This window comes from Ochotona princeps, chromosome 4 (genome assembly GCF_030435755.1).
Source record: "Ochotona princeps isolate mOchPri1 chromosome 4, mOchPri1.hap1, whole genome shotgun sequence".
Taxonomy (NCBI): Eukaryota; Metazoa; Chordata; class Mammalia; order Lagomorpha; family Ochotonidae; genus Ochotona; species Ochotona princeps.
Window position 1 is genome coordinate 30,251,474 of NC_080835.1, and position 22,329 is coordinate 30,273,802.

The following is a 22,329-nucleotide window of genomic DNA, read 5'->3' on the forward strand; positions in this document are numbered from 1 at the left end:
TTAAAAAATATATGACAAATAGCAATAGCCTAAATGTTAAGTATACTCAGCAGTAATCTAACAGCACATTTAAATGAGATAATGAAGAAAAAATATTTTGGAAATTTAAGCAACAAACAAATAAACAAAAGCAATGATAAAATTGAGGCAAAGGATGTATACTGATAGGACTATACTTATACTCCAAGAAGATCACGTTAAAAAATCGAACTATGAAATACACAGAATAATGATAATCAGAAGTGAAAAGATTTGAGGTAGCAGGGAACGTTTCGATAGTGAGACAAGAAACATACACACAGAGAAAACAGGAAAAATAATAAGCAATGGAACTATATTGTGTTTGGAAAAACCTGATTGAAGACAATGTCTTGGCTGCACTGGTAAAAATGCCCTTGTGTATTTCCTGATAATACTACTACACTCTAATATTGGAAAAAATATGTCCAAATTTTCAGAATAAAAGTACAGGAAACTAATCAGGTCAATGACAGAATAAAAGTACAGAAAATCAATCAGGTCAATGACAGATTTAGATTACACTGGAATATTGACTAAGGCTACTGAGTAGTAAAGATACAATCCAAAGATGATGAGTAGGGCCGAGATATAATTTATCTAAAGTTGAGTGATTGAAGAGTATTGAAGATTTGTCAAGAAAAACAAAAGACAATACTAACATTTCCAATGTAAGGAATTGTTTTTTTGTTTGCTTTTAGATTTATTTATTTTTATCACAAAGGTAGATTTGCAGAGAGAAAGAGATATATAAGGATCTTCCATCTGTTAGTTTACTCTCGCTGTGATGACAGGCCTAGACAATTTGAAGCCAAAAGCAAGGAACTTTGGTCTCCCACGCGGGTGCAGGAACCCAAGACCTTGGGACACCTTCTAATGAATTCCCAGGTCACAAGCAAGGAGCCAAATGGAATGTTGAGCATCCAGGACACAAACCGGAGTCCATGCGAGATACTGGTGTGTGCAAGGCCAGGGTTTAACCACGAGGCTTGAGCTGGGTCCCCAGTGTGATTGATCTTTAGAGAACATTTTTAAGATAGTAAAATATCAGACCAGATTTCTAGAAAGGGAACAATTAAAAGGAGAGAAAATAGTAATGAAAATAATAATGAGAATGAGCCTTCATAAAATGGATAAAAATGAAAAAAGATTATTTCTTTACTCAAGAAAATGAAATGGTATGTGCAATTCTAACAGTTCAGAAGAATAAATTATACTAAATTGAAAAATACTTTAAAAATCTCTTAATTGATAATGATAAATTGGAAAAACCATACCATAAATATTAAGGGTAGGGGAAAAAAGCAAAATTAAATACATAATGATTGCTATATAATTTAATACTAATAAGCTGAAATGTTTTTATGTGAATTTTGGGTAAAGTGAATTCTTGATCATTCAGAGACACACTAATAGATTTGAAAACAAACATAATTAATAAAACATACATATCAACAAAGCATTACTAAATGATCTCTTTCAAAATCTTGTTTAAATTGTTTTTAAAAGTTAGTCATGATTGGGCCTAGCATGATAGCCTGGTAACAAAGGTCCTCACCTTGCATGCACCAGGATCCCATATGGGCACTGCTTCTAATGCCGGAGGCCTCACTTCCCATTCAGCTCCCTGTTTGTGGTCTAAGCAGGCCCTTCATTGTATGCTAGTACAAAATAAGCCATTTATGCCTTGGCATTGGGATGGTGATATTAATTTACTGGCATATCTATCATGACTTACACATTGTCCCTCGCTGGCCCGTCCACAGCCAGGAGCTGGGAAACACATCTCCGGTGATTCCAGTGTGCTTGAATCATCAATGTGTCAAATCAGCTTTGTTTTAAACATGCAAGTATTTCCTTATAAGATGATTATATCAGCTTTTATATTACCAATTAAAAGTGGAACTCAGAGATAATAAAAGTTAGATACAAGAACTTCATTTTACCAATATTGAATTTTTTGCCAGTAATGCTTCAAATACCTGCTTACTACATATTAGATCTGCTCAGGTGGAATGTATTGTAAATAATTACGCAGTTACTGAGGTGCAGTTTGGTCACTTGTTTAAGGTGGTTATAACCGTTTTTCCATTATAAAAATATATCCTTAAGGGTCCTGATGCAATGGCTGTGTGGCTAAATCCTCACCTCATAAGCACCAGGATGCCATATGAGCTCCCGTTCATGTCCCGGCTGCTCCACTCCCCTCCAGCTCCCTGCTTATGACCTGAGAAAACAGTAGAGGATGATCCAAAGCCTTGAGATGCTGCACCCACGTGACAGACTCCAGAGAAGCTCCTGGGCACTGGCTTCAGATTGGCTCAGCTCTGGCTGTTGCAACCAGTTGGGGAGTGAACCAGTGGATGGAAAATCTTTCTCTGTGTTTCTTTTCTCTTTCAATAAAAATAAATATATATATATACATATATAATATTGTATTATATAAAAGTTATATATCATATAAGTATATGCAGTTGTAATATATATATGTCCTTCCTTTTGCAATTATCAAGCAATTGATGTGGTTGCATTTTCACAAGATCTTTATCTACATGTCTATGACTATCTACACCTCCTTTCCACGTCAACTTTTGCTCCTTTGAGCATCCATCGATGAGGATTTTTGTCTGGATCAGTTATTTTTATTTGATCTCAAAATGATTTTTTTAAAATTATACATCATTTATCAACTGCGATACATTTCTTAAAAACATTTCTTTTCAACTGTTAATGAACTCAATTTCCTCATAGAAAATCAAGGAAATTATTAATTCTTTTATTTTTACTAAAATAATTTGGTGTGACAGTCACCTCTAATGATGGAACACATTTTTTTTGCAAGTCGTTTATCTTTCCTTTTCCTTGGCTGCTATTTCCCAAAAAACCAATTTTTTATTCATTAAATTGTTTCACTGTTATTCTTGTCTGTAACCTGTTAATTTTGATTTTTCCATCAACTTTATAATGCTTGCATTTATTATATTTTATCTTTGATTAATGTATTCACTTTTTTCAGACACAAAATTATTTGAACACACTTTCATCTGAAATTTATTTTTCTTTCAGATGGAAAAGAGTTGCACTTAGCTTTGTGATTAAGCTTCAGATTTATTGCATTGTATTCAGATAATTTTCTTAATTTTCCTTATAAAACTTATATTTTTATGATATATTAATATTTTATTAAAATAAAAGACCAAATTTTATGTAGGTCACTAATAAGGTTCTAAAAATATAGCAACTCTTCATTCTTCTCTCCTTCATTTCTTCCAATTTTTGCAATGTTTTGAATTTACGTTATGATTACAGGCTTAAACCTCTACTGTATAGAGTTCAACATGTGAGAAGTAGAAAGATCACTGTTCCATAGGATTGTAGGCAAGGGCTGTAAAAATACTCAAATCCCAAGATGTAAATTTTACTCATGTATATTATATTTTTCATTTTTATTATATGTATTAACTACCACAGATGAAGCAAAACATGTGATAAATATGTTTGGGGATCTGGTTTATAAATCAGTACCTACCTTAGCTCTTCCTTATAATTTATTTCTTAGGTTCCCTGCATCCTTCCTTACATGCTCATTGTACCAACTTCAACTTAGAAAATTATGTAAACATATCCTTAAATGTCTGTGTTTCTTTATTTCCTTTTATGATTCATAACTTATTTTACATGAGGTTACTGCAGTATTACTTTCATAATTATTTATACCTTTATTGTGAATTATTACTTTAATTAGTAGGAGATATATGCTCAATTCTGTTTATAGCTTTTTAGTTCGAATGCTACTGCCCTTTTTATTTTTCATTTTTTGCTTTTGTTTTTACGCTCTCTCTTGCCTGTATCCTTAATTTTGTGTTCTGAATAATATCATCTTGCTCCTGATGCTTATAAAAAAAACTAGGCTTATCTTGTGAACAGCTTATCTGTCTGTCATTTTGAAGTCTCTTTGAAGGATCATAAATAACTATCTGACACACTTATTTTGTATTGTGTTATAATTATTCTATATTGCTAAATGTGACCCAATTCACAACTACTTTCTTGTTTTTCTATATATGATTATTCTGTTGTTGTTTCATTTCTGCTTGTATGAAGCAGTTCATAAGATTGACAGAAATATTGCTAGACTCTATTGGGAAATAGACCTGAGATGAGGAATCTGCCAAGACAAGGTTCCAAATAGTTTAAGAATGTCATCCTTGTACACTCTTTAGTGTGAAAATGTCTTCATGTCAAAATTTTTATAATTGAAATCCTAGTTTTTAAGTGGCCCAAACTAGGTCATATATCCGTGTTCTGTATATTGGTTATAAAATGCGATGAATATTAGTATCCCTAGAAGACATGGGGCGGGGCTATGTTAAAAAAAATGATATTCACGTGTTCTTTGCAGAACATTCTGTTGAATTGATGTGGAATGTAGCCTTGGCTTTGGGACTTTCTGTTCTTGATTTAACCACCAAGATGATACTAATGTACTGCAAAATTTGAAATTTACCTTTCTCAATGGTAAAATGGTAGAATCTGCCTGCTACAGAATTGACTGAAATATTTGAAGAGCTACAGCAGGAGTATCATTAAGCAATTCACATATATATATATATATATATATATATAAATCGCATATTCTCTTCAGAAAGTTAAAAAAAGATGGTATTTTATTGTAATTTCCCATGGCCTGCCATCCAGTGATACCATCAGTTTATGTTTTCAGTTATCTTATAGACATTCCACTGTGTGTGTGTGGGTGTGTGTGTGTGTGAGAGAGAGACAGAGAGAGGAATGTGTGTGTGTGTATATGTATATATATATATATATTTGCATAAGCAAAACTGATTTAATATTTTTCTATGTACATTAGCCTATAAATTTCATAACTTTGATATATCCAGAAGATATTTTATCTTTCATGAATTGTTGCCTCCTAATGGGAAGGTTTCTAAAGGTTAAGGATTAATTTATCTAATGAACTGTAGATTTTGGTAAATTGACATTTCAAAGGGCAATGATTTTCAGTTATGCTTTAAAATACTATCTTAGTGAATTACCATTCCGGAGTGTGAAAGGATAATTTCCCAAGCCACTTCAGAGCTTACTAATATCCCTCATTTGCTTTTTCTGGGTCTCTTTCCTTTTAAATTAGGCTCCTGTAAACACACATTTTCCCCTTTAATTTTTGCAAATGAGGACTGAAACACATTTTAAGATTTTTTAAAAAGATTATTTATTTTTATTGGAAAGGCAGATCGGATTTACAGAGAGAAAGATATTCTGTTCACTCAGTCACTCCCCAAATGGCCACAGTCACTGCAGCTGAGCCAATGCCACACGAAGCCAGGAGTTTCTTCTGAGTTGGCCTCACAAGTGTAGGCTCCTAAGGCTTTCAGCCATCCTCTACTGTTTTAGTAGGTCACAAGCAGGAAGTGGATTGGAAGTTGAGTAAGCTGGAACACAAACCAAAGCCCGTATGGAATCCTGGTGCTTGCAAGGTGAGGTATTAACCATTGAACCATTGTGCAGAGCCCCAAAATTCTTTATTTATTACAGGTATGAAGTTTAAAATACGCTAAAAAATTATTTAAAAATTGATGCTTTATAATTTTTTGAAAAGTAATGTATGTATGGAATAATATTTATCATAGTCTGCCAATGCAAAACTAATGTGTTAAATTCAGTCAGTATTTTGAAAATTTAGATTTTGCCCATTGTGTTAGTTATAATGTGTCAGTCTCTCTGCCTTGATTGTACTCAAATCACAATGTTACTTGACTGTTATTATAAGGTTCCATACAAATTTTGAATGCGCTATACAGAGCTCACTGTCTTATGGAGAAAAAAGTTATACAGGCGAGAATGAAGAAGGAAAAAGTCTACTTAAAATACAAGTTAAAGTGGGTTCAACATATTGATGTTAGGATACACATATGAACCATGGTAGGAAGCCAATTAGCTGAAGGCATGTTGGAGGTCAGCTTTTCGGCCATTCATTTGATATATAAAAATTCAAATTCAATATTGTTAATAACAAAATACAGCTACAATCTCAGTGTGCTTTCAATAGGCATTGCAATATACTTTGGTAGCAAATTTAATCACATATCAGGGACCTGTGTTCTACTGGAGTAGTATTTTGAAGATTTTGAACCACAAAGCTAGTTGCAACCACTAACTTACAGTGAGCTATTGTGTGATTAATTTTTAACTTCCCACTGAGAACAGAGGGCAAAGAGAACATGTTAGAGTGATAGCGGATGCTACTGAAGATCTTTCTTCAGGCATTTCTGTGAATTTGATAAACATATTGCAATGTTTTCAATATCAGGAAAACATCACCGTTGTGAACAGTGAAACTGTAATGAAGTAGAATTCTTACGACACAAATGCATTAGAGAGATTCTGTGGCTTGCCACTTAGAGAATATTGCTTTAAGTCAACTTTGAGGATATAATCCAGTTGATTCTAGGTTAAGCCATGCCTCCAGGTTACACAAAATTTATCAGTCCAGAAACAACAAAATGAGAATTCACAGATAATTTGTGCTTTCCAAATATAAATGCCGTTTGTTTCAACTTTACTCAAGATTGATTTCCTTAAAAATGATACAAAAATTCTAATCATTGCTATTAATTTTGAAGATAAAATAATCACACTTTGTGCATTAAACTGCAACTTTTCCTAAACCAAATGCTATCATTACCAAACTATATTGCGATTTTCATTATGGTTGGCCTGAAAATATGAGCTAATGATCCAGTTTGGATTTTAAAAAAAAAATAATGTGGGTATCATAAAAGACAAATGTAACTTATCACCAAAAGAAGAAAATGTTAAACAGTTCTGTGTGGTACTGAAACACCTAGCTGTAGATTCTTATCTATAGTTGAATATCCAGATCCTGAACTTGTTTCTTGCCCGGTATTTGTATGTTGGAGAGAACTGAACAAAGGCTCTGTTTTGGCATCTTATCATAGAAACTACCATCCTCTAGAAGTACTGCAAAGCAACTTCCTTCCACCCACAGTCTTATCTTAAATGCTAGGGATGATTGTTTTAAGTAAAATGTGGAATTTCTGGGAATCTTGTCATATTCAGCATAATCATGAGACTTTTTTACAATTTGATTGTAAAAATACTGTAAATCCACTATGCGGATATAGGAGCGGGGGTTGTTTCAGTCCAGATGCTGGATGGTGTGCTTTAACTCGTGAGAACCAAGGAGCCAAATTGCAGTGTGTGCATCTGACAGATTAAAATGAGGCTCAATCTTAGTAGTGTCGTAGACAGAGTCACATTGTTAAATCTGATATCAGGAGTTAATCTCAAGTATATATTTTCCTTGGTAAACAAAAACAACAAAAAAACACAAAAAAATGCAGTCTCATTCTAATTTTCAGTGTACTCCTGTTTCTTCATCCATTTCTGTACTTCGATAGAATTCACCCTGTGCTCAGGTTAATGTTAACGCTCTTCATTTTTGTGGTGTGCTTCTGGAAAATCCAGATCTTTTAGGTTTCAATGTACACATTCAAAAGAGGATGTGATAACCTATTTGTTACATATTTATATGACAAAAAGCATTAAAAAACAACTTATTAATTTCTAGATAAAAGTGATTCTCTGGGAATTTGGCAATGGCAAGCATTCAAGTGTAGGCACTTGCTGAATAAACTATAGTTAGTCTCTTGAAGTTAAATAATACATATTCATCTCCACAAATAGAAGTCATTGATGAATTGGAAGGTACCTTTTATCAAGCTTAAAAACTAAATACTAGCAAGAAGTATGAAAGTGTGTGGGATGGGTGGGTGTAATATTTCAAATCAGATCCATTTTCTATGGTTTATGTAAGCAAGGTCTGCAAATGAAAAGCAATGTTTTTGTGGTCACCACTAATTAAACATAAAATATTTATCAAGCTGTGGCTATATGTTAACATTCAAAGTGCCTATAGAGTTTGTTATAAACCAAACAAAAACACAAGCATATTCTTAAATGAAGATCTTTTTCATGAGGATACTTTTCTTATATGAGGATTTTTATATGAGGGTACTTTAAAAAAGTTTGTGGAACAATGCAACATTTATGTTGTAAAACTATTTTTTAGTGAATTAATTATTAAAGATATAATTTTCATTGATGTGTTGCAATAATCTCATACAATTAGATTAATTTAACTGTAACCATTATGATGAAACAAAAATAAAATAGGCTGAAATTAGAATTGAAGGGTATTGTCTCTGGGTGAGTGGAATTACTTCCTAGGGAGACTCCAGGACCAGAGAAGAGATATGGTGATCGGTGTGGTTTTTCAAGAACGATTTATATATCCTAACGTGTTAGGTCATTCACTCATTCATTGTTCTATTTATGTGCTACAGAATGCGTATGGGCTGGCTCTGTACTAACGTTTATTTGTTACTTCTTTCTCTACATAAAATTTACTGTTTGATCTCCCACTTTCCTTCATGCAGATGAAAACATAGCTATATCAAACTACTATTTATATATTTTTGTGCTTGAAAGGGAGGGAGAGACCGAGAGAGAGAGAGATCTTCTGTCAACTGATTCATACCCAAAATGCCTGCAATAAATGGGGCTGGACAATGCAAGAACCAGGAACTAGGAATTCCAGGAACTTTGGAACCATGAACTTTGGGACAACTTGCATTGCTGTTCCAGGCACATCATATCAGGGAGCTGGAGCAAAGGTGGAGAGGTTGGGATGCTAGAAGGCCACTCATATCTGATACCAGCATTACAGGCAGGGATTTAACTGACTGTACCACAATGCTGGCTGCTATTCTAAAGCTTTTACAGTGAACCTCAGAAAATCAGATGTTCAACCTGATTGTAATTAATGCAGATTGAAAATTTTCCTTTACTTTCCAAGTTTTATCCTAGTGCCTATTTGCAAATCTAAGAGGACTGGAACATTTGTTTTCTTTTCATGCCTCATTTCTTAAAGCCTACTCCGATAAAACTATTTTAAGTGAATTCAGTGTTGAATCAAAGAGAGAAATAATTAGTGGGAAAGGCATCAGTTTATCAGGCCCTGCTTTTTAAAATCTGATTTTGATATTCCTTAAGTGAAAAGCAACACTGTCCATGATTTTATTTTTTGTTTACATAGATGTTTCAGAAATTCTTCTTAAAGTTCAAGATCCACCTGATGTATTTGTCTTCACATAGAATACGCCTGGCCTTTAAAAATATTTTAAATTATTTTATTTATATAAGGTGAACCATTTTCATGTGGTACTAACCACTCTACCCTTCTTCCTGCCCACAATCACCACTCACACTCCTAGAGAAATTGCACACTGATCCTCAAGAGTAGAGAACAAGCAGTAGCCAATAGTGACAACTCAAACTGTCAATATCATAATATAGATTGCATTTGGATGGGAGGAGTAGTTTGCATATTAATTCTCACTGACTAGGGATTATATAATATTTGTATTGTAGAAACAGGCTTATTTCGCTATACATACTGGTTTTCTATTTCATCCATTTTGTTACAAAGGACAGGTTTTATTTCTTCTTAGGGCTAAATGATATACCATAGTGCATATTATACCATGTTTTTAAAATCTAGTCATCGGAGTGGAAATTGAGACTCACCCTATGTCTTTAAAAAAGGTTTATTTAGAGAGAAGGCAATAGAGAAAAATCTTCTGTCTACTGGTTTACTCCCCAAGTGCTTACAAAGGCCAGAGCTGAGATGATTTGAAGCCATAAGTCAAGAACTTTTTACTGGGTATCGAATGCAGGTGCAGGGTCCCAAAACCTTAGGCTATCCTCTACATCTTTCTCAGGTCATAAGCAGGGAACTTGATGGGAAGTGGAGCATCCAGGAGATGAGCTGGTGCCCTTATGGGATCCTGGTGTTTATAAGGTAAGGATTTAGACAATGTGCCATGGTTCCAGGCACTGTAATAAGCATGGGTGTATGTTGATTTCATTTTACTTGGAATGGCTGGATCATATGAATCCATATGATCCATATGATTATATGGATCATATAACTGGATCTATTTCATATATCTTAACAATCTCTATACTGTCTTTCATACTACATGTCCTAGTTTACATTCACACCAAGAATGGAATAGAGTACCTTTTTTCTCCACATTCTTACAGCATTTATTGCTTTTTGATTTTCAAATGATATATCCATTCTTACTGGGGTGAAGTAAAACCTCATTTTAGTTTTTATTTAAATTTCCTGGATGGCTAATGATCCTGAGCATTTTTTAAATCTGATTATTGGCTGTTTGATTTTCAGCCTTTGAAAAATGCCTGTTCATGTCCTTTGGCCCTTTCTTAACTGGATTCTTTGTTTTGTTGTTGAGTTTCTTGAGCTTCCCCTAGATCATGGATAATAAACCTTGATTACTTGCAGAGTGTGAAAATATTTTCTTCTGTTGTGTTGCTTTCATCTTCACTTTGTCGATGGTTTTCTTTACAATGCAGAAGCTTTCTAGCTTCTTGTACATCCATTTGCTGATTTTTGTATAAATTGCCTATGATTCTAGGGTCTTTTCCTAGTGATCACTGTATACGCCTACATATCGCAGCATTTGCTCTCTGCTTTCCTCTAGTAATTTGCTCATGCCATGTTTCAGACTTAGATCCTTGATTCATCTTGAGTTGAGTTTTGGTAAGGTGTAAGCTATGGTTATTGCTGCATATTTCTTTGCATGTAAATCCAATTTTTCCATCACTGTCTGCTGATGAGTTTGTCCTTTATCCCTAGATTGACTTTGGGTTTTTTTGTCAAAAATTATTTGGCTGCAAATGTGTGAGTTCAGTTCTGGGATCTCTCTTCTGTACCATTGATCTTCATGTCTGTTTTTGTGCCAATACCAGACTATTTTGATTACAACTGACTGTGGTGTGTCTTGAAGTTTTGTGTTGTGATAATTCCAAGTTGGCTTTTGTTGCTGAAGATTGCTTTAGCTATTCAGGGTTTCTTGTCTTTCCATAGAATTTCTGGATCACAGAGGAATGCCAGAGGTATTTTGAGTGAAATGTTATCACAAATGTAAATTACTTTCAGTTGTATGGACATTTTAATGCTGTTAATTCTTATAAAAATTAGTTTTGTTATTTTCCATGATACGGTTTTATAGGCATAGAGAGTCTCCCCTTTCCTTCCCCTTTCTGTCTCCCCATTTTCCCTCCCAATATTTTCCTACATATTATTTCAGTAGTATAGTTCTTCAGTAACAGTCATAAGTCCATCATTCTGCTATTTAAGTGCATCATGATGTTGTAGGTATAGACTGGTAGAAAATCTAGTATCATGTTGTCAAGGTATATTTAACTGTATCACTGAGAATCCTCATTTCTTTCAGGAGTAAAAATGCCTACTGGGCCTGGCGTGGTAGCCTAGTGGCTGATATTCATACCTTGCATATGCCAGGTTCTTGTCTGGGCATTGATTCCTGTCCCAACTGCTCTACTTCCCATCCAGCCCCCTGCTTGTGGCCTGGGAAAGCAATCAAGGATGGCCCAAAGTCTTGAGACCCTGCACCTTCCTGGGAGACCTGGAGAAAGCTCCTGACTCCTGGCTTTGACTCTACTCAGCTCTGGCCATTGTGGCCCCTTGGGGAGTAAACAAGCGAATGGAAAATCTTCCTCTCTGTCTAAAAGTATCTCTGTGAAAAATATGACTTTCCAATAAAATAAATCTTTTTTTAGGAAAAGAATGCCTACTGTATTGTATTTTCACTTTCCTGTATACTGAATTCCATTTAATGTCTTCAACTTTACCAAACTCTTATGAGTTGTAAAATCTCATAGAGAATGACATTATCTGCAAACAGGGATTGCTTGATGTCCTCATTTCCACTTGTTATCCCTTCAATTTCTTTTTTCTTTTTTTAATTGCTCTGGCAAAAGCCTGAATCTAACAGCATATCAGGAAGCTCATTCACCCAGACCAAGTGGGATTTGTCCCTGGTATGCAAGGATGTTTCAGCATTGGCAAATTAACAAATCTGGTGCATATATCTGGAGATACAGAAAGCACTTTTGATAATTACAGTATTTTTCTATGATAGAATCCTTAAGCAAATTGGATATAGAAACTATTTCTCAACACAATCACGAACACAGTATATATATGATATATGTAATTTACATATAAATATATAAATATAAATATAATTTTGCGTGAAGGTTGCCTTATATTGGAGAGAACATGTGATATTTGTCCTTTTTGGATTGGTTTACTTCACTTAGCAATTGGGACCTTTTTCTTGCAATTGGTAGAATTTCATTCTTTTTCGTAGCTGAGTGGTGTTCCATAGAGTAGTTGTGCCATATTTTCTCTGTTCCTGAATAAAAAAATGGACTGACTCCCAATAAAAATGTTAGATATATCTTGACAATAGGATGCTGGATTTTCTATCATTGTCTATACCTACAATATCAGGATACACTAAAAATAGCAGAATAATAGATTTATGACTATTGTTGAAGAACTAGACTATTTTAATAATAGAGGGGAAATCAGTGCTAATTGAGGTGATATTGGGGAGAGTAGAAAGTGAAATATCTGAGCCTATGGAACTGTGTCATAACTTTTTTTAAAAAAAAAAGCACAAAAACAAAATCATGTAGCCAACAATGCATTGAATGAGAAAATGTTAACAGCATTTTCGTTAAGATCCAAAACCAGAGAAGAATGCTCATTCTTACCACTGTTACTCCATAAGCCTTAATCTTACTCTAATGAACCAGGAGACTTCTCTCAGCACATATGTATATTGGGCATGTCTTGCTCCCAGAATTGTGTTGAGAGAGCTTCCTTTTACAACTCCATTTATTACATTTCACAGACACTTACTTTAGACCCCCCCACACACACATACAATACGTACATCTACACACAATCCTTGATGGAAATAAAATTATCTTCTAATGAAATTATCTCTTTGCCATACTTGCCAACAGGGTCTGCTCTAGTCACACATTCTTGGGATTTATGCCCAGTTTAGTTATCTAGCAGCAGCACTACTGCTCCTTCAGTGACAAAAAGCTGTCTTGCAAATGATCCACTACAAATATTTTGATTTGACCAGAAAGAGGAATGGTGATAAAGAAAGAAATGCCATAACAGTCTCATTACCATAAAGTAATTTCTGGATTCTTTACCTGCTATCTAACCATGATTTATTTAATAGGCAATCCTTGAGTGAATGGGAGAATTGGGATATGGTTTTAGGACACAGAAGGTTTTGCATATTTTAGACTGTCTCTTTGGATACTCTTCCACAACCTACTCAATAGAAACTATTGTGTTTAACACTCTGTCCTTATAGAAAGACGATAATTTGAATGTAACTTTTTCAGTGATCCATGTCTTCATTGAGCATCTACTATGGGAGAGATGCAGATGATAAGTTTGTACTGGTTTTGACAGAATAGTCGTGTTTCAGTCACTGAAGTGATTGAAGCATTTTTTGTTTTCCATTTGAGTAAAAATAAGTAGTCAAGAGCACAGTGATGTTTATCCCCAAAATATTTGTCTTTATCCACTTTTAAATAATTATAGCTAAAATCAGTACACCACTTTGAACAATGAATTGAAATACAGAGCAATGCAGAAATCGGCACCTGGAAGTCCCAAAAGTCATATTTGGTTACAATTTTTAATTTTGTCTGCACACTCTTCAGTAGTTGTTACGATGTCTTTTGGTGGGACAGTATAATCCCCAAGAAATAGTTTCAGCAAACATTTTACCATACAAAAATCTTGCTTTCACCTAGCCCAACATACTGTTGTTTTTGTTACTTTTAATCATTGGGCAAAACATTTTAAAAAAAAAAGGTCACACCCACATCATTTCCTAAAAAGCCCAGTGCTGAAGCATGGCGTCATGGCGTAGCAGATAAAGCCGCTGACACCATGCTGGCATTAAGGCAGAGCACTGCTGCGTGTCTGGCTGTGTCACTTCCTGTCCTCCTGTTTTACTAACTGCTTAGTTCCGCATGTTACTCCCTAACAATTGGATTGCAAAGCAGGCGGAGATAACTACTGTATAATGTCAGTTCAACACATATACACCCAAATACATCAAATGTTGTCTCCTTAGAACAAAGATCACTTTTTCCAAATGGATCAAACCAAAAAAGATCTCTCTCTTTTTAGGAAGCAAATAAGAATAAAGAGGACAATCGATGATTACGTAAACTGCTGACACATATTCTGATCCAATATAACCTAACGGACAATGAAAGCGGGGTGGCTTGGGATAGAAGTCTGTATCAACCAGAGCTGGTGTGATTAAGGACAACTGTCCTATCAGGAAAATTAAGCTTTGGGGCTTTCAAATTAGGAAACTGGATCTGAACAATGGTCCCTTTGTTGTGAACACACAGATGCCTTAATTTGTGCAGAGGCAGTCTGTAGCAAGATTCATTATTTTTTTCGCGAGGTGAGAATTCCAGTATACATTTTAATGTGGATGTGTATAGCTAATAGTCTCATGGTTGCTATCTACTTGATAAATCGAAACTATTTCCATCTACAGTAAATGGCTTATTTAAAATTTCAAACCTTATTTCAGCCTCATTTCATGAAATAGTTCATGAACAAAGCATAGATCACAGCATTTAAATAACTAAAATAATTTTACACTTTCAAACTATTAAGCCTCCTAACCATGCTTGGTGGAAGGAAGATTGATTAATAACTTTGGCTGTGCTTCTGAGGGAATTAGTAAATAATTCAAATAAGGGCTTATTTAAAAGCCATGTTACTGAATGTTGGAGACTCAGTGACTTGTTGATTCATTAGTCTGTCGGTTCCATTGCTTCATTTGAAAACAGAGAAGTAAAAATAATGCTATTTTGCAAACTCTGAAGGGAAATCACCTTTCAGGGGATATAACTTCAACATTTTAAAACAAGAACACTTTGTCTTATTAGGTGGTTTGATTGCTTTGTGATAAATCCATTGTCAAAAACAAGAAATTGCTCAAAAGTTTGTACACCTGATGAACTGCCAGAAATTTGTTGAATGTGCCTTTCACCAATTCCAAGAAGCCTCATTAACATATTTGCTGCTTGTGCATTCTCTGTAATTTTATAATATAGTCCAAATCACAATAACTAGCTTCTTCATATATAGTGTTTTGCATTTGTTTCCAAGCTACATTTACATATTTGAAAGGCAGAGTGAATGGTTTTCTTTTTTTTTAAGATTTATTTCTATTTGTTGGAAAGTCAGATATACAGAGAGGGGAAGCAACAGAAAGGAAGATCTTCCATTGGGTGATTCACTCCCCAAGTGGCTGCAATGGCCTAAGTCATGCAGATCCGAAGCCAGGAGCCCAGAGCCAGTTCTGGGTCTCCTGCGTGGGTACAGCGTCCCAAGACTTTGCACCATCCTCCATTGCTTTCCCAGGCCACAAGCAGGGAACTGGATGGGAAGCGGGACTGCTGGAATTAGAATCAGTGCCCATATGGGATCCTGGTGCATGCATGTAAGATAAGTACTTTAGCCTCTAGGGTACTGAGCTGGGCCCTGTTTTTCTATTTTTAAAGATCTTTCATTTTTCATTTTGATTTTTTTTTTCAAATAGGAATTTAAGGCCTCAATTTCTGTATACTTTAAATTGAGAACTCATACATAGTCCATACTTGTTTCCAGTTAATCAAAATAAAGGTGGTGTTCATGCTTCACATGATGTGTGAGAAACTTCTCTCAGACATAGAGAGAACAGTATTTATTATGAAATATCGTGTTGTGCTGAGGCTCCCGTTTGATGATGTGTTTTATCACAGCAAAACAGTTTATATATTTGTAGAATTATAACCTTGAAAAACATTTAGCTTCTTCTGGGCCTTGCACGTGGATACAAGATTCCCCAAGCACTGGGATCCCATAGGGGCACCAATATGAGTGCTGGCTGCTTTACTTCCCATGACGTTCCCTGCTTATGAACTGGGAATGCAAAGGAGAATGGTCCAATTTCTTGGTACCCTGTACTTACGTGGGAGACCCAGAGGAAGATCCTGGCTTCTCTTTGCAGAATGGCTCAATTCCAGGCCCTTGGGGAATGAAACAGTAGATGGACCTTTGTCTCTTTTCTCTGGGTAAATCTATCTTTCCAATTAAAAAAAAATACCTTTTTTTTTTTAATAAAAGGAGATACCATCATCTTTATTTTAAAAAGGAAAAACAAACCAAATATCATATTTAATTAGAGGCTTCCCATGAGTTAGAGAAAAAAGTGAGATTGTTTTCTAACATTTACATTTTAAAACAGGATAAAATGAAGGAGACCAAAGAGATGATTTCTTTCAAAGAGAAGGAGTTGCTTCTGAGAAGCAGGAATTTACAATATTGCTGACTAAATGCATTACTGTTTCTGAAAGATAAAAAGACCTCTCCCAGGAGATTGGTTATAGAAGTTTAGTAATAGTAATAGACAAATGGGAAATAAATTAAACCAAGGTTCTAAGATAAATTCAATGCTGAAACGGAATTTTCTTGTCTTGTTAAGAAGACCAGTCATGTTGTAGAGAGGTATTTGTCAAAGTACATAAATCTAATGATAATTAAAATTTTACTCATCTGTTATTGTCAGACTCCACATGCATTCAAATTATGAAGTCTGAAGAGATAAAATGCAAAAATTCACAAGATTTATACTAAATTGCAATTGTTTTAAACAGAAATCTTAAGCCCTCTGATTTTGTACATTAGTGTCATAGTTTTGTTATTGCAAATTTTCACTGAACAACTTTCCTGTTCATTCAAACTAGTTAGTTGACTTGGTCTTGTGGTATGTTTAAGGAGTAAGGAATAGGCCAACTTTTTCTTGTGGATAATAACATTTGAAACCTAGGGGCCCAGCATGATAGCGTAATGGTTAAGATCCTCGCCTTGAATGTGCCAGGATCCCATATGGTTCTGATCCCGGCAGCTCCACTTCCCATCCAGCTTCCTGCCTATGGTCTGGAAAGCAGTCGTGGATGACCCAAAGCCTTGGGACCCTGCACCCAAGTGGGAGACCTGGAAAGAAGTTCCTGGCTCCTGGCTTTGGATTGGCGCAGCACCGGCCAATGCGGCCACTTGGAGAGTGAATCATCGAGTGGAAGATCTTCCTGTCTGTCTCTCCTCCTCTCTGTACATCTGCCTTTCCAATAAAATAAAATAAATCTTAAAACAACCATTTTAAACCTAATAGATTTTAAATGTTGTGATAGATACTCAACATGCATTACTAATCTAAATTTTGTAAGAACATTTGTTATGTGTTTAAGAGAGGAATGTCAGGCATACTTGGATGGTTTACTACTCTGTTGCTATGCTTCGAACAAATTATATTTCAACCCTAACATTTTATTGTCTGTAAATTCTAGTCCTCAAATGCACGAACTGGGTACCAACTTTCTTTTTGTAATGAATGAGACAAACTTTCAAACTCTGAAAGGTTTAGAAAATGTAGCCACACCAAGACAGCTATTGTTGACAAAATAATAATTAATGAATAAATGATGAAAGAAAATCCATATAAAAATGTCTTGAGAAAATGTACAGTACCTGAAAAATTACTCTTCACAAAGACCGTATCTTAAATTCTCTGATCCGTAGTCAAACGCGTTATCCATTGTGGCACTCGCCCGTTCATATCTTAAATTCTCAAGCCTGGTTTTAAATGTTTACCAAAATTTTAGCTGTCTGTGATAATGAATAATTCTCAAAGACAGATAAGGAGAGTGAATGGTTCATTCAGACAGAAATTGCCACAGTGAATAAAGATGTTTAATGCAGTATCTGGTAATCCTCAAAGATTTCTAGATTTGTCTAGAGGAAAGAAAGCAACTGTGTATAGTTACCAGTAGTAACTAAGAATTACACTAGGTTTCACGTGTTAATGCAAGTCAGACCCAAAGCGTGTGTGATACTGTACTTAAAGGCCAAGTAGCAGGTGATATTGCTGTATCTCCTTCATTTTCTTTCACTTATCTCTGATTTTAAATATATGTGTCAATGGGATTTTTAAAAAGCAACAAGAAAAAAGAGAGAAATGGCCAGTTAATATTTAAATATAAAATATTGGGGCTGGATTGTTGAATAATTTAATTTTGTTTCTTCTACATCTTTACTGAGACATATGAATATCAAGAAATTCACCTAAGTGAACTGTGTTTCTTGTTCATAACACTCATAACCAGCACACAAACTAACAACCAAAACTTACTAGTACATCAAGATTCTTTGTTAACTCCATTATTTTTGAAAATGGGAAAGAGAAGTATATTGTCTATTAAATGAAATGATTCATTGAAGCAGTGTTTATAACTACATATAAAATGATACTACAACCTGACAATTACACTCAATTTCTTAACTATGACAAATATAACAAAACCTGTGGTCTTCGTCTTTGGGAGTCTAATTTCACTTAGTATAATTTCTCCGCAAGAATCCATTTTGATGCAAATGTCAGGATTATTTGAATAATCCATTGCACATATTTACCCCATTTCTTTTACCCAGCCATACAAATGGAAATTGAGATTGATTCTTGTCTTAGGTATTGCAAATTGAGCTGTCATAAATAAGCAGATATCAGTAACTCATTCATGCGTTGATTTTATTTCCTTTGGATATACTCCCAGAGTCACATGGTAGATTTGTTTTCGTTTTCTGTGGTATCTCTATCCTGAGGTCCCAGTTTGCATTTCCACCAGCAGCACATTAGTGTACATTTTCTGGAACGTGCTTACCAGCATGTGTTATTTTTCTTATTATTTTTTTTGAATGATAGGGGTGACACAAAGACTCTTGGTGGCTTTTATTTCTCTGATTACTGTAATCCCATACAATTTTTCATGTATTGGTTGCCATTTGGATTTTAACCTTTGAAAGATGTTAGTTTGGAGCCTTTTGTACATCTTTCAACTTTATTTTTTGTTTCACTGTTGCAGAGTTGATGGACCCCTTTGACATATTGAATTCTTTTATGTATTTTTGTTCTTAATGCCTGTTCTTCTGGGATTTTATCCAAGACACTTTTCCCTATGCCATCATTTTTCAGTGTATCCTCCATGTTTGTCTTTAGTAATTTGATACTTTCCGGTCTTAGATTTGTATCTTTGATCCATTATGAGCTGTTTATGTTATAGGTTATAAGGAAAGGTCTTGGTGGGTACATTTCAATGTGGAAATCCAGTTTTCCCAACACAGTTTTTCTAAGACATTGTCCCTTTCTCAGAATATTTTGTATCAGCCTGTTTTCACCATTATAGTCCTACAGTATATGTTAATGTTTAGTATTGTGATACCTTCGGCTTTCCTCTTATTAGATTAATTTGGCTATGTAATATATTTATGTTGCCTTATGAATTTGAAGATTGTTTTTTTCTAGAACTGTGGAAAATGTCCTTGGTATTTTGATTTGGAAAACAATCCACCCAAAATAATGCTCCAGGCAGTCATGAAAATAATGTGAAATTAAATGTTCTGTAGATATTTATTAAGTCCATTTGGGCTGTGGAGTGGATTAGTTCTCTTGTTTCATTTTAAATTTTTTGCCTGGTTCATCTGTTCATTAAAGAACGTTGTTGTTGATGTCCCCATTATTATTGTGTTGGAGTTTGTGCACTTTGATGTTGGTTAGCATTTGTTTTATAAAATTTTGTGACAAGTATTGGGATTATATACATCTATAGTAGATAGATGTATAGTATCTATAGTATCTATAGTAGATAGTATAGTATCTTTTTGAAGAATTTATCCCTTGATCATTATTTAACAGCCTCCTTTATATTTTTTAACAGTTGTTGTTCTAAAACATATATTTGTCTGATACAACAATAGCTGCTCCTTATTGTTTTGGGGGTTTGCATTTGCCTGGACTATTTCTCAGCCCGTTCACCTTCAGCCTGTGTATATTACTTTGACGAAGTGTGTTTCTTACAGGTGTCCTATACATGGATCCTTTTTTTTTTTTTTTGACATTTCTAATTGTAGGAATCTTAATTAGAGAATTTAGTCCTTTTACATTCAGAGTTTTTAATGATAAGTTTTATTTTGGTCCTGCCATGACTATCCCTTTTTTCTTTAGAATCTCATTTGCTGTTTCTCTCAGAGGAATTATTTTATGATACTGAGTGTCTTTTTCTGTTTCTGTGTATATTTTGCCCTGAAGTATGGCCAGTTGGTGAAAAATTATTTCAGTTTTTACCTATATTGTGAGATATTTATTTAATATTTATTTATGAATAAGAGCTTTCCTGGGCAAATTATTCTGAATTGGCAAGATTTATCCAATAAGACTTAGACTACATGTCTAAGAAAATGTTTCCATTACCTCATGGTCTGTAGAGAAATTCTGTTAAGAATTCTACCATTAATATGATGAGATTTGTTTAAACAAGTCATGGCATTACGCTTGCATATTTTGGGATATTCTTTTTGTACTTCACTTTTAATAGTTTAACTATTATGTGTCATGCTGATGATTTCTTTGATCAGGCCAATTGGGATCCTATACCCTCCTGTGTTTCCAGATCCAAATGTTCTTCTGTTAATTCGCAGAACACAATTTTCTCTTATTCCTTGTTTGTTTGTTTGTTTTTTCTATACCTCCTATGCTCATATAATTCCTATGCTTATATATGTGATTGATACAACATTTTGCTCTTTCTAATGTCTCTCTTTTTGTGTACTGGATAGATATTTCCAAAGATCTGTCTTCTAATTTTGATATTCTTTCTTCAGACTCAAAAGTATTTATTACAACTTCAAGTATTTTTGACTTGCTACATGTTGCATTGCTAATATTTGTTTTGTTTTCCTGTAGCATCCATACATCTTTTGCATAATATCTCATCTGTGTAATAGCTCGTTTTCCTCACTCCCTTTAACTGTTCTCTGTGCTGTTAAGTAACCTTACAATCATTTCTTTAAATCCCTTTTAAATCAGTCTGCCAATCTGTCATCCATCACATTTCAATATTAATGCATTGTGTTTCTTTCTGGGAGTCATATTGCCTTCACTGATGATGTTCCTTATGGTTTTACATTGATTCTATTTCTCTGCGGCATGATTTGTTTCTACGTCCTCTTTAGAGTGGGATTGTTTATTCTTATCGAAGATCTTCTTCCTGCAAATGTGTTTCTGTGGTTCAATGAAATGCCAAATGCTTACCAGGGGTGTGTCCTCTGTGGGAATACATAACTGGTCATAGTTGGTGCATGGGGCAATATTCCATAGTGATGTGCAAAATGTATAAGGCGACCTGCATGGTGCAGCACGTCAAACTATCTCCTGCAAGTCAGGCATCCCATATGGGATCTAGTTTGGGTCTCAGCTGCACCCCTTTCATCCAGCTCCCTGTTAATTCATCTGGGAAATCAGTAGAGGATGGCCCAAGTAGTCATTTGGGGAGAAAAATCAACAAATGGAAAGTCTCTCTCTCTCTTCACTGATCCTTTCTCTCTGTAATTCAGCCTTTCAAATAATTAAATCTGATTTTAAAAAAAAGAGATGATGGGTGGATGGAATGTTGGAAAAGGCTGTGTGTTCACTGCCATCTTTCTTTGCTGTTCTGTTCTATGATTTTCCACAGAAAATGTCTCAATAAATCCCCTGAGAATGCAAATTTTCCATTGTTGTTCTATTTTCTGGTTTTTTATGACTGAGTTCAGTGTAATTTTTACTCTTTAACTTTCTTGTGCCCCCCCCCCAAGGAATTCAGTCGTTATGTCCTTCCAAGAAATTTAATGATCTTGTGTCCCCTAAGGAATTTAATCATCAATACTGCTAGCTTTTAGGCAAAACAGCTGCAGAATAAAATTTATTTTATTTCTCTCTGAGAATTGATCACTTCTGATCATTGGTAGAATACTTACTGAGAAGCCACACATTCATTCACTCCACAATTGGTTTTTAGTGTCTGGTCTGTATAAAAGCTAGGTTTCCTATTTTGCATCCTAGTTCTGTCACTTATGATCTGTGTGACCCTGAAGAAATTGCTAACATTTATCATTCTGTTTGTCACCATGTTCATGGCAGTTTGAAGTCCTACTAGCATAGCAGATTAAATGCTGATCTCCAATATCTATGATCTTGTCTTTATCTCCATAACATTTCCCATGTTTATGTCTTTAACTTAAGAATCTTACTGAGATGTTGGTGTGGGTCCTACATTTAATGAGAGTTGTCAGTTTAAGAGACACAAAAATGACACGGAGGGACAGGACAAGTAGGTGACTATGGATGAAATGATTAGATTCATGTGGCCTCAATCCTAAATAAGCTTGATACCCACCAA